Source organism: Amblyomma maculatum, chromosome 2 (genome assembly GCF_055883805.1).
Source record: "Amblyomma maculatum isolate TAMU_Amacu chromosome 2, ASM5588380v1, whole genome shotgun sequence".
In the NCBI taxonomy this organism is placed as follows: domain Eukaryota; kingdom Metazoa; phylum Arthropoda; class Arachnida; order Ixodida; family Ixodidae; genus Amblyomma; species Amblyomma maculatum.
The window spans coordinates 67,412,091-67,428,932 of record NC_139345.1 but is presented as its reverse complement, the minus strand read 5'-3'; the positions used below and the strand labels follow the sequence as shown (position 1 = coordinate 67,428,932).

General features: G+C 50.5%; 1 protein-coding gene across 1 annotated transcript in view; it reads right to left on the bottom strand.

Annotated features, from left to right (window-relative positions):
* The window catches only part of LOC146198881 (myocyte-specific enhancer factor 2-like), a 122,963-nt gene that overhangs the window by 57,008 nt on the left and 49,113 nt on the right, over positions 1 to 16,842 (bottom strand). The window lies entirely within an intron of this gene.

Here is a 16,842-nt window from a genome sequence, read left to right as displayed (position 1 = left end):
TCTTTTTTTTTTTTTTTTGTCCACCATCTTACTTTGGGGCTGCTGCCTCAGTATACGGGTGGTCAGAGGCATTCTTCGAAGGAGGCACACCATTGTCTTGAAGTAACGAGCACAACTGCACAAAGTTGACTCGTTCACAGTCGCCATATAGCGAAGCACTGGGGCGTACGTTTATAAGCTCCGTGTCCAGCCGGTGACGGTCGCTGGGACGGAGGGAAACAAGGGCGGAGGGCGAGGACTGAGGTTACGCTTAAACCTGCGACAGGTGGGGTCGGGGGGGAGGGCGTGCGAAGGACAACCTTTGCCTACTGCAGATCCTGCACACACCACCGAGGAGGAGGAGGAGGTCAGCCGACGAAACAAAGGGTGCTCCGACAACGGGCCATCGTACGCCGACGGACAGAAGAGGACGAGCGGGAGAAGAAAAACGTAGAAACAAAAAGAAGGCAAGAAAGAAAGCAACGCGACGCATTTGGGGGCGACTACGTGACCCCGATTCGACGCGGCCCGCTTCGTTACCGCTGGGCAGTAGCAGCGCCGCTGTTCCGAGGGGCCGGAGCGGCACACACCGAATGTCACACGGCATACCGGTCACTGCGGTGACGAGGTTGACGCCGCGGGCTGCGTGGAGGCACCTCGCTCGAAGACAGCGTATATACTATGGTCGTCGCACACGTATATCCTTTGAGCAGATAAAACATGTGGCCAACACCCTCGAGGGAGCATCCTTTGGCCAAACGGGCTACCCAAATGAATGCGGACAAGCTATTAAGGAGGATCGGTGATCAGTTCCCGGCCCTGTCCTGTGACGTCGCTTCATTATTTATTCTTGCTCAGGAGCGTTGTCCGAAGAAAAAAAAAATATATATATCTGTCTCTACGGCTTTTTCCGAATACAGAGTAATCAGGGGGAAAGTAGAGCAAAATGGCGGATTTAATTAATGCAGGATACACGGCGTTCCCATTCTTTAACTCGGTTTTCAGGGACAGGTTTTATGCACCTCATGTCGATAAATATCAATTCTCACAGCTAAAAGGAAAGCTTTAGGTAGAATCGTTAAAGGGTACGTATATGCCCGTGATTTTGTCGTTTACTGTTTGCAGATTTGTATGTATTTTAAAACCTATGAGAGATACCTCGCTGCTGTCAGCGCAGGTAGACAGCAGAGCAATGGCGACGTGCACATTCTAGAGCCTAATGATTAGACGATTAATGAACAAAATTAGTCAATTAACTTTCTTAGAATTGGTGTTAAGGGGCAACGCGGAATTTAAGATCATTAATATCAAAGCTGAGTCCCCTTTGTAAATTTTCCCAATCATCAATGCAGTTTGAAATACCAAAAGCCAAAGGTACGTATCTGAAGGGTCGTTGATTGGCGTTCATGCATTGCACACTTATAAAACGCCATTCCTTTTTTTTCTTTTTTTTTTTATGCATAAAAAAAAAACAGATTTAGTTTGTGTATCTGATGCTGCAGCAAAAGGTAAAACTTCGACGACCAAGATGTGTATAGCATGAGAGTCAACGAGTTTTGAAAATCAATGTTTCGAACTACACTGCCTATTAAGAAAATTTGGAAACGGGGCTCACCCGTCATTTCAAAGGCCCTCAACTTCGCCATGTAATACTGCCTCTAAAAATCAAAACTAAAAAGTTGGTTACCTAGGCCCGCTTGCACAAAACAATCTTAAGACTGTCTTAGCTAAGTCCAGACTTAACTGGAGTCTAAAGAATAGGCCACTAGCATGGCCGCTTAAGACTGGAGTCAAGACTGGGCTTCAGTCCTGACTTGAATAAGTCTCTTGTATGATTACGACTCCAGTGCTGTCTTGGTTAAGACACAAGGACGCCAGGTGTCTAAGTAGAGAAATTAGGGAAATACAGGGATGCGCTGGCACTGTCCCTGCTGTAAGATGTACACATTCCGTCAATTTCGCGTTGTGTAAAATCCGTGCCATTGCTTTTTGCGGCTTAAGATTGTGTCACGAGGAAAAATGCCCCAAGTGGTTGCTGAGGCCGTTCTGGGAAGTCACTCTGGTGAACATGAACCTGAAGCGTTCGACGTTCGGAACACGAGCCGTCTTAAATAAGCTTGGTCTTTCTAAAGACACCATTTAAGTCTGGACTTAGCTCGGACGTTATCGTGCAAGCCGGCCCTGATTTCAGATAGTTAATCGTCTAATCATTAGGTTCTAAAAACTAAAAGAAGATGAGAACCTTATATATGTACACGACTTCGAAGTTCATTTCGAGCGCTCTAAAACACACGAACCTGTACTTTCGCGCGTTCTCTTTATTCGAAACAGCCAACAACAGATGTCGTTGTCTTCACAAGCAGAGAGCACTCATGTGAGGCAGTGAACCAGCATTTATTGGTCGAATATGGAGCAAATATGCTTGGTGGCGAGAACCTTTAGTCCGGGGCCCCAATGGCGTCCCAGCTTCAGTTCCGTCCAGTCCTTGATAAGCTGTTGATTATATATGTAGACTAACTCGTCCAAATTTCAGCTTCATTCTTCGTCCCAATGGCGGCGACCACCCTGTCCACCCGGCCACCACTGGTGGCGGAAAACCTAATGAGCCGCTCTTCTCACAAGGCAACACTACAACGACCCAGACCAGGTATGCGATAGCGTTCCTCCCGCCGAACGTCAGCAAAACATATTCCTCGTCGTTAACTCGCTCCGCGCCGCTGTGCAGTTCGCCTTGATGTGTTCAGAAAACAAGCCCGAGCTGCGCCATTCTAAATATCCGCATCGCAAGTAAGTTCCCATTAACTAATTGCCGCTTTTCAAAGTCCACAAACGAACACGTAAAAGCAGGATGAAAGTTCGGGATAAAAAATCGGTATGAGCAACGTCGTGTCATCATCTGTTCACGAGGCCGTTTGTTCCTCCCGCCAGGCGCGCAGATAGGCATGAGACGGCTGCTTGCTCCCCCCCCCCCTGCACCCCCCACCCCCTGCAATCCCTCCCCTCCCTCCCTTTCTCCTTCTTCTTCTCGCCGGCAAACTTCGACAGATCGTTTTCGTTGCGCCGCCATTAGCAAGACCCAGGCAGCGAGAGCCCGCGTGGCGACCTCGGGCTTACTGGCTGCCTCCCAGACGCGTCGGTGTTGGGTGCAACACTGCCAAGCTTGAAAGGTTGTACACGTTCCTGGGACGACGGTGGTCTGCAAAGTGTTGGCACTAGCGACGGGCATCTTCAGAGCGACGCTGACGAGGCAGGTCACATTAAAAAATAAATAAATAAATAAAGGAGAAAACTGCTCTTCGAGCGCCTGTACACTCGTCGAAATGCAAAAAGCCACGACCATATATGCAGACGCCCGCGCTGCATATATGCGAACGCCTGGTAGTATGACTCTCACCTGGGCACACAGAGGTGAATGGAACACGGGACATGTGGTTTGTTCTCTTCAGGCTCGACTGAGTCCACATCGCGGTTGAAATGGCAGAAGTACCAAGAAAGTTATTGGCACCATCGGTCAGCGTGGTTGCCGGTTCCTCACCACAGCTTACGAGGTCACTTTTCCGGTTAGTACACGATTCAAGTTCGATCACGAACTCCGCTCTCCTATTGTGAAATCCCAGTTAAAACACATGCGGTGTAGAGCTCCCAGTTTCGCGGTGGTAAGTTCAGAAATAAGCCTGTAGTACAAAGCGGCTCTCGCACTGGCTCCCAGCGCGATGCACCGAACTTAACGAGAGCAGCAGCAGCAGCAACCAGCATTAGAAGAAAGGAGCCGATGGAGAGCGGAGGAAATGGGAAGGGTGGGATCGAGGTTGGAGAGCCGAGGTTCGCGTTTGTTTAGATGTGGCGCGAAAACCAGCCAGAGAGAGGCCGCTTGGGACAGAGACGAGCGCAAACCCAACCAGCGGCTCCTCTTTCTCCAAACATTCCGCCCCGCGACGAAGGATGCCCTCCGTCGCGCACGCGCTCGGGCGGGCAGCAAACGCAAACGACAGGAGCGGGAAACACGAAAGAGGAGATACCGAAAGAAAGAAAACCGGCTAGACGCTTGGAGTAAACAAGGAGACGCGCAGTCGGCGGCAGCGGCCTGTCCCGGTCGTCGCCGTCGAATCCAGCCATCTAGCGGGCGAACTGGGATGTGACGGTGCATCGGCATCATCGTCGGATGCGCGCCGATGGAGGAATAACGGCTCTTTCGTTTTCCTCCGAGATTCTCGATGCTTGCTAAGAGCAGCCACGCTGGAGCAGGAATCGGTCAGTACGTACAGGGACTGCCCGCTTACCACGTACACGGCTGCTAACGCCGGTGAGGAAAGTTTGAGTCATTATCCTTGGAACCAAGCGAGTGTCGCATATGCACTCCTTTCTTTCCTATTTTTTTTTTTTTTTCAATGAGACGGGGGTTTGAACATTTTATCAAAAGCGGGGAAACTATATAAAAGGCACGAGAAGAACAAATGCGTACGAGAAGTGTAATTCAAGCGTAAGCTGTCAAGTCAGCTTCCATATAACGGACACAAGGCGGTCTTGAGCACAAAGCGTGCTAGAGTGCAGCCCGAAAGGAAAGACTCAGAGCCATGAGCTTCTAACGGAAAATATTGTCAAGTGTAGCCTTGTACGTAGACGGGATTACTGTTGCCTGCAACGTCACACTCTCGGCAAGGAAGTGGCGCGTGCTTCCAGCACGGGCTAATAATCTAACGAGTCATGGCTTTGAAGCAGGAGCACAATAAAGCAGATAATGAGAGAGAGAGAATAACTGAGAAACTTTCTTCCACGCATTTCCTTCCCTTGTGTTCCTGCACCTAATCCGCGGAAATTCTGCCTGCATTGCATAACGATTGCTCAGTCGTCTTCACTCGGACACACTCCACCTGTCAAAGCACACCGAGTTGTGACGTGGGCACGCGGACGTGGGCAATCCAGGGGAACGCGTGTACTCCTAAACCTATCGAGTAAACTACCAAGACGGCCACAGGTCAGCGCTGCTCTCTATTGATCTCCTTCTCACGCAAGCCCTTTCTAGAGCGATTGCGAACGGCTCACCTACTTAGGTATCTGTACTGTGTTCTCGTAATACTTCCGAAGTAGATCGTTACGCGAGAGCACTGGGTTGACTCCAATTACAATGACACACACAACAGAGATGCAACAGCTCGGTGACAATCCCTTAACCGTCTTCCATTAATGAAATTCGCTTCCTACGGGTAATGCTATCAGAATCCGATTACAAAATGGAGGAGCACCTTTCTTTCTATGAAGCACTGTCGGAATGGCGTCAGCATGACGTCATTCGGGCACGACTGAAAGTACTCGGTTTCTATTCCGTGGGCTGAATAGTGGATCTATAGGGTTACGGCGGACGCCGTCAGGACAGCGTATACGAGCTGAAGAGAAGGGAGAGACGCGTGGCAACACTGACACTCTCCAATTAGCAGCACGCAGTTCACTCAGCTGCCGCAACTGTGTTGCTGGTTGCTTTCTTGGGGCTGGCCAGTCACCGCGTAACCGTTACGCTGTCAGAGAGCGACGGACTGGAGGCGCTGAAATGGGAGAAATGGGTGGTGATAATAGCGCATTGTTTTCTGTATTCACCAAATTATTTACCGACATGTTCCTTCGAATGTTCTGCTTCGTTCCCCCGCCGCCGAGTTGTCTCAGTGGTGGCTGTACAGCACGAGGTCATGCGATCGAATCTTAGCCGCGTTTCGATGGAGGCACAACACACCTATGCTCCTTAATTGAGTCGTCGCTCGTCAGTGTAACAGTGACGTTATTAGGCGTTAGCGTATGCAGCTCGTTAAGTTAAAAAGGCGTCGCCGTAGCCAAGAATAGAGAACAAAACGTGTTGAGAAAAATAAGCACGTCATTCCGTAGCAAAATTATAACGCAGCCGCTCCATTGTGTGCTACCAAACTCTGTGCCAGTCTTTCAACGCAAAAGCGCCAAGCAAAACCATGCGAAACAGGGATTTCGCGCCTCTTAATCGACATAATCGGAGTGAAACCTCGGATAAGTCTACGAGGTAGCGTATACAGCTCGTTCGGCCAAAATGGCGTTGACCATGGAATCGTGTCAACAGTCGCCAAACGTGTCGGAAAAACATGCATGCTACCGCGCCAACTCTAAGGTGGTGCCTAAGCATCTACAAAGGTTTTGAACGCAGGGTTGACGAAACTTATCCAGATGGCCTCCACCACAATGGTTAGTCTTCTCCTCCTACCCCCCTCCCCATTATTTTATCCTCTCCTCGTTCACTACCCTCGTCGCGCGTTTATTTGAGGTGTTCATCGTGACTGACACGGTTACTACCTCTTTCATTTACACACACACACACACACACACACACACACACACACACACACACACACACACACACACACACACACACACACACACACACACACACACACACACACACACACACACACACACACACACACACACACACACACACACACACACACACACACACACACACACACACACACACACACACTTTGTATCATTGATACTGTTAACCATCAGAAATCAGGGAAAGCCTCTTTGAAAACTCACTTTACGACCGACAGTTTTGGGGAAACACCCGCGCTCTATCATTAACCTCTCTGCTTTCTTTCTACTTTGTTAGGTAGCCAGGAATTTCTAGTGCACTTTCAGACACATGGAATACGACTCACAGCTCGAACCTCTCAAAGACTGAAGTCCCGAACAAAATCAGTCCAGCGCTTTGGGAACTGTAATCGCCGTCCGAGCACATATCTGCCATGGAGTGACACGTTGAGACACGAATACGAAGAAGAAAGGCCGAAAAAAATGTATATATAACGGTTACGCAAAAATACGGCCACGATAATCGTGTCCGGTGTGAAACTTGACAATCGGCGCCATCCATATCGACTATCGGTCGCGGCGACGCCCTCACGCACGATCGGGCGATTACGGTGTAAAGCGTGGAGAAGCAGCGCAGTTTATCGCCGTGGTCCGGCACCCGTTGGGAGGAAAGGGCACAAACAAAAAAGAACAAGTGGGACAAAAACCCGGAAGGAGGCAAAAGCGCTCACGCGTTGCACGGCGCGTCAAAAGGCGCCGGGAGTTCATGCGTCGAGGCAGTGGGGGGCGACTGCGAGCAGGCATCAGGTGGTGGGCGAGCGAGCGTGAACGTGAAGGAAGCAAGGTGAGAGGGGCTGCACCGCTGCTTTCATCTACCGTGAGCCGCCTGCGTTGTCCGACAGACAACCGCGGTTCGCGCCGAACAATGGGACGTTCAGCGGGTTTAGTACACGCGCGCTATGCACTTCAGGAGCGCTAAACTCTGCTGGGAGCGTGAACGGCGCCGAAATTTTGAAAAGAAAGGTGACGAAAGGGAAGTACTGTGGATGCCACCGCCGTAACCTCTTTCGGCGTTTCAGGCTCCAACCCCGCCGTAAGCGTTCCCGTTTTTTGCTGACGGCCGAGAATGCGTGCATAACGCGAGATATGATGTCGTCGCGGGGTACGCTGGTTGTGCGGAAAGTAAAAGCGCAGTCTCCCCCCTCTCTCTCTCTCGCTTCAAAGGATGAAACAAGCGGGAGAAAAGAGGGGGGATGCAGTCAGAGCCATCGTAGTGGAACGCATCGTGTAAATTTCGACCACCAGGGGCTCTGGAACGTGCCCTGACACCGCGCAGCACGCGAGCACTTTTGCATTCCACCATACCAAAAGCGTCGAGTAGTTTCTGCAGTTCGAGTGGCTGCACTTGGTGCGGAAAGTATCGTCTATAGCTTCAGGTGAGTTAACGGCAACGTAAGCTCCTGGTTATGTTGAGCTGTTTGGCGAACGAAACCGCGATCTCTCTCTCTCTTTCTCTCTCTCTATCTCTCAATTTCTGCGCACTACTTGCTCAACTTAAAGGGGAAACTTCGAATTGCCGCTGTGGAATGTTAGTACCCGGTCCTAACAGGGTTATCCTTTGCGTTAACTAGACTGGAGGGAAGCTCCGAATGGAGCAGTCAAGACAGGCTTCTAGACTGCGATTGGAGAAGTGTATAGCGAAAGACGCCCCACCACCCGACCACGGACGTCGTAAGTGCTATATCCATAGTACGATGACTTGGTTGCTTCAAAATACCCACTTCGAATTCCAGAAATTCAGCGGGTCCGCGAAAGCCGGCCCTATATCGGGTAAACATCCCGGTCAAAAGGTCGTGCTTCGGGGAGCTTGACCTTGACACGGTATGCGCATGCCCGGAGTGACATTGGCAGCGCCTGCCGGGTAGCCCATTTCCGCCCTCCTTCCTGGTCGTCGTTCGCTGAATCTCAATCGATCTCCCCACCAGGCTCATCGCGCAGCCAGGAAGAAAGCAAAAAGAAAGAGACGGGAAAGAAACACGACACATTCCACGTCCCTGTCGTCGGCAGAGGACCCTGGCGCGCTCTCGGGTCACGCCCTGCGCATCGATCGGCCATCACGGCAAGAAGCGGCACCGCGCTCAGCCACCCCACCACGTATCCCTCCGCTACACAGGGGCCACACGTGGACGAACGTCGAGAGAGGCTAGTAGAGAGAGGGGAGTGAGGAAGAGCGTTAGATACCAGTAACAAACTTTCGCACCAAAGACACACCCTCTTCATTCGCCCACCCTCTCCCATAAGCCCATTCTCCTTCACTCCTCTGCCCACATTGAAAACAAGAACCAAACAAACTGCGCGATTCAGTGCAGGCATTCAAAGGGACAGCCAATATTCCCTCGAATATGTCATATCTTGTGGTCCTGTATGTATTATAGGCAAGAGTAAATGTAATTTTCGTTTCAGCGCAACAAATTAATCGCTTGTTTCTTTTCTCCTACTCTTTCTTCCAACACCTTGAGGCCAACGGCAACAGTAGTATGTTTGTTCATGCACCTGTCCATCTTGCACTTAAACAAGAAGGCGGAACAAACTATGCAGCGACAGTCAGTTTTTCTCGCTTTCGTATTCCCCTCGTGTAGTGAAGAGCAAGTTGAATAGAGCAGGTCAAGAGCCCGAAATTCACTTACACGCGGCATGTGCACAGGTGCACTCACTGACAAAATCTTCCTGACATGATAGCTAAGGCCCGGGAGACCGACCAAATGCCACAAGGATGGCAAGTGAAAAGCAAATCGGCGCGATGCGCACGTAAATTGTATTCATTGTATCGCAACTTTGCTTCGCTGCTTCCTCGCCTCGACAAGTGACGCGGATTCGGATGCAACACTGCACGCCGTAGGACGTGACCGGTGACAATGGAGGACAGAGCGACGCAGTACGAGGAGTCGTTCCATGTAACATTTCGCGTTTGTGCGGAAAGAGCCGGCCATTCAGCGCGCGCAAAGAGCAGTGCGGAAAAGGAGATCGAAGTCGCAGCTGTATATCCATTCCCAGCCGAAAGACGAAGGCGACGAGCCTGGCGCTGACGAAAGAGGGAATGCAGGCGTCGTGTAAAGAAAGAATAAAGAGAAAGAAAAGAAACGCGCTAACGCACAAAAAGAGAATTTGAACGCTCTGCTGCCGCCGGGAGGGACTGACTGCCGGTTCAGAACGAGCAACAACAGCAACGGGCCGCGAAGACAACAAAACAAAGAAAGTTAAAAAAAAAAGAAATGGGGTGCGGCGAAGAGCATGCGCGAAGATGTCTTGGGGGGGAAGCGGCGAGGATGGGTTAGTAGTTCGACCGAAGAAGACGCTGTAAGCAGGACGCCAGCTCCCCCCCCCCCCCCCCCCCCTCCTCTCTCCTTCTCTACACCATGGGAAGAAGCACCGGAGTGGAATGCTCCCTCAGGACCGGAGGAACGGGCCGACGAGCGAGAGAGCGCGATGCTGACGTCAACGACGACCCCGTCAGGCAAGACGCGGGAGCTGGGGGTTCTGGCCCGGGGCCTCACGGCGGCCGTGGTGGCGGTTCTACTGCTTATGCTCCCTTTTTTCTTTTTTTGCCAGCGCAGCATGGCTCGAGGCCGCAGCCGCCGCCACTGGAGGACTTATCCGTGGCGTTGTAAGAACACCGCGCGCCTTGCTGACGCTCGCATTTGTTTGGGCTGGTTTGGGCTTCCAGATGATTTGGGACGCCATTTTACGATGACGATAAGCGCCGTACTAGACACGCTGGGTTATGGTGGTTTACGCAGAAGTATCTATCCCAGCGCGGCGCGCTCTCCACGATGATATCAAAAGTCTTCCACCACCACCAGTGGCAACCGTAACAACTACGGCTAAAACCCGGCGTGTTTTTGTTTATTGCGTCGCACATTTATTTATAAACAATCCGCGTCATGGCATGAACCCATGCTGTAGTGCAGGATCAAATCCTGGCCGCGGCTGTAGTTGTGTGCTGTGCGGTGTTGATAAAATTCTTGTATCGGCATCATGGCCTGGAATATCGAACGTGAAAAATAGGCTTTCGATATATAATCGATGGCATACTCTGTTGGTTCTGTCGCGATTGCACGTCTCTAAAATGACCTTCCTGATTGATTGATTTATAGGAAGGGAAAGGCGCGGTAACTGTCTCACTTGTTTTCTGTGGACACCCCAACCGCACCGTAAGGGAAGAAAGGAAGGTGGGAGTGAAAGTGGAAACAGAGAAAAATGACCTTCCTGCGTCACGTGAACTACGCGCGGCTTCTACGAGAGAAAAGAGCCCAGGCAGTGTCAGTAAATTTATTGAAGTGGCGCCATTTTACCAATGTGTAGCGCGAGAATGTCAACTTGAAAAGCTTCGAAAAATGGTTTTTTGAACGTTCGGTATGGCGAACCACGATGTCAATGCCGAATTTTTACAAATAGGGCTCGTATTTGGTTTTGACAATATGAGTTTCGCAGTCATGCCCTGAAGCAAGCAAAATGTCAATTAGTCATTTTTTAGGAAGAAACAAAATTACGCATATTCCACACGACGACATGCCTAGCAGATCAGATTCTATCAAGCATCGCAATGCAACATTCCATTCCTACATACGGCAATGAGAGCGGCCTGCTTCGAGTAGTGTGAGAGAAGTCGACGTGCAGGTCGGCAGCTTGGCAAGAAACGAGAAACAGCTTGAAGAACAGTGAAGAAGATACACCCCCATCTCTCCCAACTCCCTAATTGCCGAAACAGCGGCCGAGAGTCATCCCTTCATTTAAATAAAGGCTTCATTCATTCATTCATTCATTCATTCATTCATTCATTCATTCATTCATTCATTCATTCATTTCCAATTAATGTTTCTTTTAATGCACCCTACACCGCGCAAATAATGTCCACCTTGCTGTGAAATCCATTTGCGCGCACTGCACAACCGTATCTTTCGCGCCTTTTGTTAGAAGAACATGTATCATATACTTTGAAACATCCGGTGTAATTGAAAACATTAGCACTGACGGGACTCTAGACGTGATCCAAAACGCGACGCTGGTTCTTTTATCCAATAATTTCCCACTTTCTGCAAATATTAATCACGTATTGCGGTGAATGAGGGCGATTAGATGCGCGACGCAAAATGGCGTCCTAGTTTGCTTCGTAGGAAATCAACTGAGCGACAGCAAGGAGGAGGAAAAAAAAAGCACCTAAAGGAGCGAATCTCTTGCAATTCTAATGTAGGCTGCCTCTATAAATCTATCTCGTTTCTGATTTTTTTTTTAATAAGCATTATCGCTGATCATAATGATAAGCATCTCGCTTATCATAAAGTGTTTGACGTCCACGCGCAGTACAAATACTGACTGTGGGGTGGGTGAAAGGAAGCAAACATCTCGAATTATCACGAAGGTACCCTAATTCTCCTGGCTTGGGAAATGGAGCGACGCTACGGAAGATAGAGTTAAGTCTAACCTAACGGACAGCTCGTTCGGGACGCGCTGCTTTCAACGTCGCTGTCGACGGAGCTTGTTTACGTTTCCCGGTAGTAAATAACGGTCGGCCGAGCGTGGTCGCCGCTCTATACGGAGTTCGCGCGCACGCCGCTTCCGCATCCCCGGCGCACGACTCCGGGGCGATAATTACGCTCGCGGGTGTCGCGGAGGCCTAATTTTCCACCTCGCCATTTTCTGATAAGAGAGGACCCGCCTCTCCCACTCCTCTAGCAGACGAAAAACGTTGGTGGCGACGAGACGACGCTGAGGAAGTAGAAGAATCAAGCCATCCCCCACCACCACGAGCCAACGGACGGCTCGAATTACGGGCCGTTCTGACAAAACCAGCGAAGCGCGCCGACCACCTTTGCATCTCTCGGCGTCCTACAGACTTGGTTGGGGCGGAGGTGAGGAGACACGGCGTTCCGATTCACGAACTCCGATAACCGATCACGAACCCGCGAAAGATATAAAAAAAAAAAAAAAAAAGGTTAACGGAGGCGCTACGGGCAAAAAATAACAAAAGCAGCTCTGAGACTACGTAAGGTTGTTGCCTTTTCCCTTTTCTTATTTGTACTGCCTTCCCCCATAGTCTCGCGGCTTGGCGCCGGAGCGATGTATTTGCGATTGTTCCGTGCAGAGAGCACCAGCGAAAACGAAAGCGAGCGAGCGAGACGATGAGAGAGAGAAAGAGAGAGAGAAAGAGAAGCACGCAGAGAAGAAACAAGGCCAAGCACAGACACCAAATCGGCGCGAAATGCATCCGACCGATACATCCTCCGCTCTCGCTTTCTGTGGCTGTTCGCGCAGAGAGCGCCGTCCGCCGCGCGTGTTTCATTTCTTTATACCGCTCGCTCACTTCCCGCGCCGTTGCTTCCTCGCAAGTCGGCCAGCCGGCGACGTCTGAGTGTACTGCACGTTTGTGTGCGCGCGCTGCGGAGAAGAAAACTAGCAGAGGAGAAATGCGCTCCCAACCTAGATTCTGCCTTCCCTCGCTCGCCTCCTCTGCTCACCGGCGGCGGTGATCTGGGGCTCTGTATGCCATCCATGAACTTGAAACAAAAATATAAGCCGAGAAGTGCGCGCCGAGAAAAATAAGGGGTTGTGCTCCTTCTTACGCCTTCCCCCCTTTTGGTCGGTCATATCGCGGACTCCTCTCTCTTTCCATCCTCGCGTTCACGGAACGCTGTGCTCTCGACTGCATGCTCTCCCTCTCTCCACCATCTCCGCTCAGCCTCCGGCGGAATTGTGGACGAGTCCCAGTTCTTCCTTGCGCCAGTGCCCCGAGAAAGGAAGAAATGACAAGCGGAGAGAAAGAAAACATGAAGGGTTGTTCCTGCGGGCGGCTGTCTGGTTATGAGAACGCGATGCGGTTTATTACGCTCGCCGGACGGAGGCGGCTACACTTTGGGCAGTTTCGTGAGGATAAGGAACGCGCAACTCCATGATGAAAAAAAAAAAAAAAAAGGAAAACAAAACGAAGGGGTGCCAAGAGAACACCAAGGATTCGGAACTGCAAAAGCATCTCTAACCAACCGTGCCACGTGAATTCAAAGGCGCGTGAAATGCCTCGTTTTATGTTCGACTAGGGGACCAGACGCTGAGATAAGTCGATGGAAGCCTGGAAGGGAAACCCTGACCACAGAGAAAATACGAAAAGAACTCAGATAGGAAAGCCTGCCGAGTTAACTGCAGTGCCAACAGGAATCGGCAAACAGAGCCTCGCGCACTTTCGCCGACAGCAAAGCATGCTGTTGACGCATCTCGCGTGCTCTTAACCGCACTGCACTGCGCCTCACCTCCCGATCAACTCACACCTCGCTTTGTTCCGAGCTTGAAAAAAAAAAAAAAAAAAAAAAAAAAAAACAACTACAGCGATGACGAAACGTTAACATCCAGGATGCACGAAGATTTATTGTTTTCTTTTTGCTAAAATCAGCTAGGGGGCCTTAGTCGACATGGGCACTTGACTTCGTTAACAGCTACGCCACAGGTCAACGGTGCGAAATGGATTCACCGCGTGCCAGGCGACGAACGGGCTCCGAACGCGGCCGCCGCACGCATCGACTGCTGCATGAGCTGCATGCGGGCGCCGATGCATGGGGTCACGCGTCGTCTAGCAGGAAAGACTGCGTGAGGAGGGGGAGGAGGGGGAGGAGGGTGGATGCGGCGGCGATAGCTTGTTTGTCGACACCGGCTGGTGACAAGACTTCGCGAAGACCGGGTGCGAAAGAGATGGGGGAGGTAAAACTGGACGGCGGCGCATCCACAGAGCGTCGGTGCCCCCAGAGTTGGTAACTTTCTTTGCTTTCCGAGGTGAACAGCTCTAATCTTGGGCTTTCATCGAGAGCCGGCCAAGGGACACTCAACCGAGCTTGGTTCTTCCCTTGGCCAGCTGGTATATCGCAGGAGATCATCTCTGGAAATCGGAATGCGTGATGTCAACGCCTTTTCGATGTCGGCGAGTGAAAGAAAGGCATCGATCAGCAGGAGAGTTCGTGAAGAAAGACCAAGAAAGATGGGCGTTGGTTAAGTAAATACAGGACAAAATTATAAACTAAAAAAATTCGATGCATTTGGCTTGTTTGGAATGGTCATATTTCAAAAACTGATATTTGGTCTACTGTTGAGCGGTACAGTGCACACGCCGCTCACCATGGCCCGTAGTTAGCAACTGCTGTTACTATTCTTTAAAATTTCCTCCTGCTACAGGTGCCCTCTCCAAACGAGATAAGAGCCTTGGACACACACAAAGGAACTAAGAGTCATACGCACGCATTTGTTTAGCATGAATCAAGCCAAGAACGTCGGTTTTAAAATCAGGCTATGAGTTTATATACGGCTGTGTCGTTTACTTTTCTTGAGGTTAGTATAAGCTTCACGACGCGAAGTCATTTTGGGAAGTGGAACCTACCTAACGTGAAACTCGGCAAGGGAAGTCCAACGCTAAACAAAGATGTCCAGGAGTGAAACTATTAGGCCGATGCTTTTCCATACTCAAAAACGCATGAGGAAATGAAATTGGAGCAGCAGGCGAGCGAAGAACAGAGCACACACATGAGCTTTACCTTCACAACAGCGAAACCAAATCGTTGAGGCACTCAAGACGCCTTAAGAGCGGTAAGTCCATGAGCCTTTGGGGCTGTTTCTACTGTAGTGCTTATTTGAAAGAACCTCTCCGATCACACAGCTCAGGATAGCGGCTTCTTCCGTGCTGGATTCGAGGGGAGTCTACACGCGGCGGCGATGGCGCGCGCTCGTTCCGCCGCTTGGTCTTCATAGCTGGCGGCAGATGGCGTGCTCCGCGCTCCATCCTGGAGACCGCGGGGCGAAGGCGTGGTTGTCTCGCGCTCCTAAGTTGCCATGAGTCGGCAAAAACGCTAGACAAAGAGAACTAAGGCATGTTTCTGACGTGCTCGGCGTGGCGTAGTCGGTTAACGCTTTCGGCTGGTGAGCGGAGTGGTATAGTAGTGGTATAGATTCCCGATGGATGATTTCTCGTTCTTAAAGGTTAGACGGGAACCCGGCGATAACTCGCCGACACATCTTGCGGATAGATCTCGCCCACGAGAGATTTTCGCCATGAGCCAGTAAGGCTTTCGCCTTAAAAAGCGAGATAAGTAATTTCATAAGTTTTCATAATCAACGCGAGTACTAGATGACTGTATACCTTCCTCCGCACTGCTCCCTCTAAAGCAATTTGTTACGAAAGCGGCAGTGTTGACGTAAATATATCTTCAGAAAAGAAAGTCTAAAAAAGAAACATATCGAAAGGTGGGTTGTTTGCGCAGTGTGTAAATTGGACTATTCTATCACCTGTGCAAGACGGCGTTCAAGCGCGGTCAGAACTTGTTACAGGCGACCACATTCCCAATTATTCCACTCAATTACATTTATCGGCCTGCTGAAAACCATTTCCCGCTTCGAAAAAGTGTATTTAACTCCATTCGGCGCTACGCCCGCCTTTAACGAAGCGCCGCTTGTATCTAAAGCTTCCATCATGCCGATTCGCGAGCGAACGAGGAAAACGTGTTGTCGCCATTTGACTCCTTCCACCTTCTTTGCTGAACGGGAACGGTCCATCGGAGAGCTGCGCAAGCCTCATTGTGACAAATTGACACAGACCGCTTTGTGTGGTCCCAGCGGACCAATGAATGCAATTAAAGAAAAAAAAAATGTTCGAAAATATGTCAACTCACATCCTGGCTTGTTCGATTTCTTGATCGCTTTCTGTGGAAGGGCTTGAGTGCGTACGAGCGAGGCTGATAACTGTTCAAACGTATATGTAAACCTTCATTGATTTCTTACTTATCACGAACATTCTAATTTCAACTTTGCGATCAACGCTGCGTTGCATAAAATTAAAAGCAGTGCAAAATATTTCGTTGCGCAAAATGAATCTAAGCGGACTTCTTTGAGTTCAGAGCAAATAAACACTTCAACAGCGAGCCAGCTGACTATTAGATTAGGTCGCATTCGATTTGGTACGCTTGAAAGAAGAGAACAATATACAAAAAAAAAAAAAAAACCGCGCCGTAGGGGCAATGCGGAAATCTACTTCCATGGTAGAAACACACACTCTGCATTCAGAGCGCTGTTTTTGCCTCCACGGTATGTATCATCATGATCACCGCCGAAGACCTCCCCGATGGATGCATTGCTCGAAGCACGGCCGCTCAAAGGATAGCCCAAGGTACACGTGTGCGTGTGTCCGCCAGCGATGAACAAGGAGGTAAGAGGGGAGCGCGAACCTCCTTTTAAAGACGGCCCCCTCCTCCTCCATCTCGCGCGGAAAGGCGAAACAAAGAAGCTGAGGAGAGACCCCGCAGCGGCGGCGTGTCTTAGCAGTCGAGGCCGCGCAAATGGTGGTGACTCGCTGAGAGAAACGTAAGGAAACGGAACGCATTTCCGGGTTTCTCTCGCCCTCTCTCCCATCACACACCGGGCCGGCCGGCCGGCCTACCTGGCTGCCGCCGCTCCTGGTGCCTCCGCAGCTAAACTGCCGCTGAAAAGCGCGCGAGTCTCCTTCGT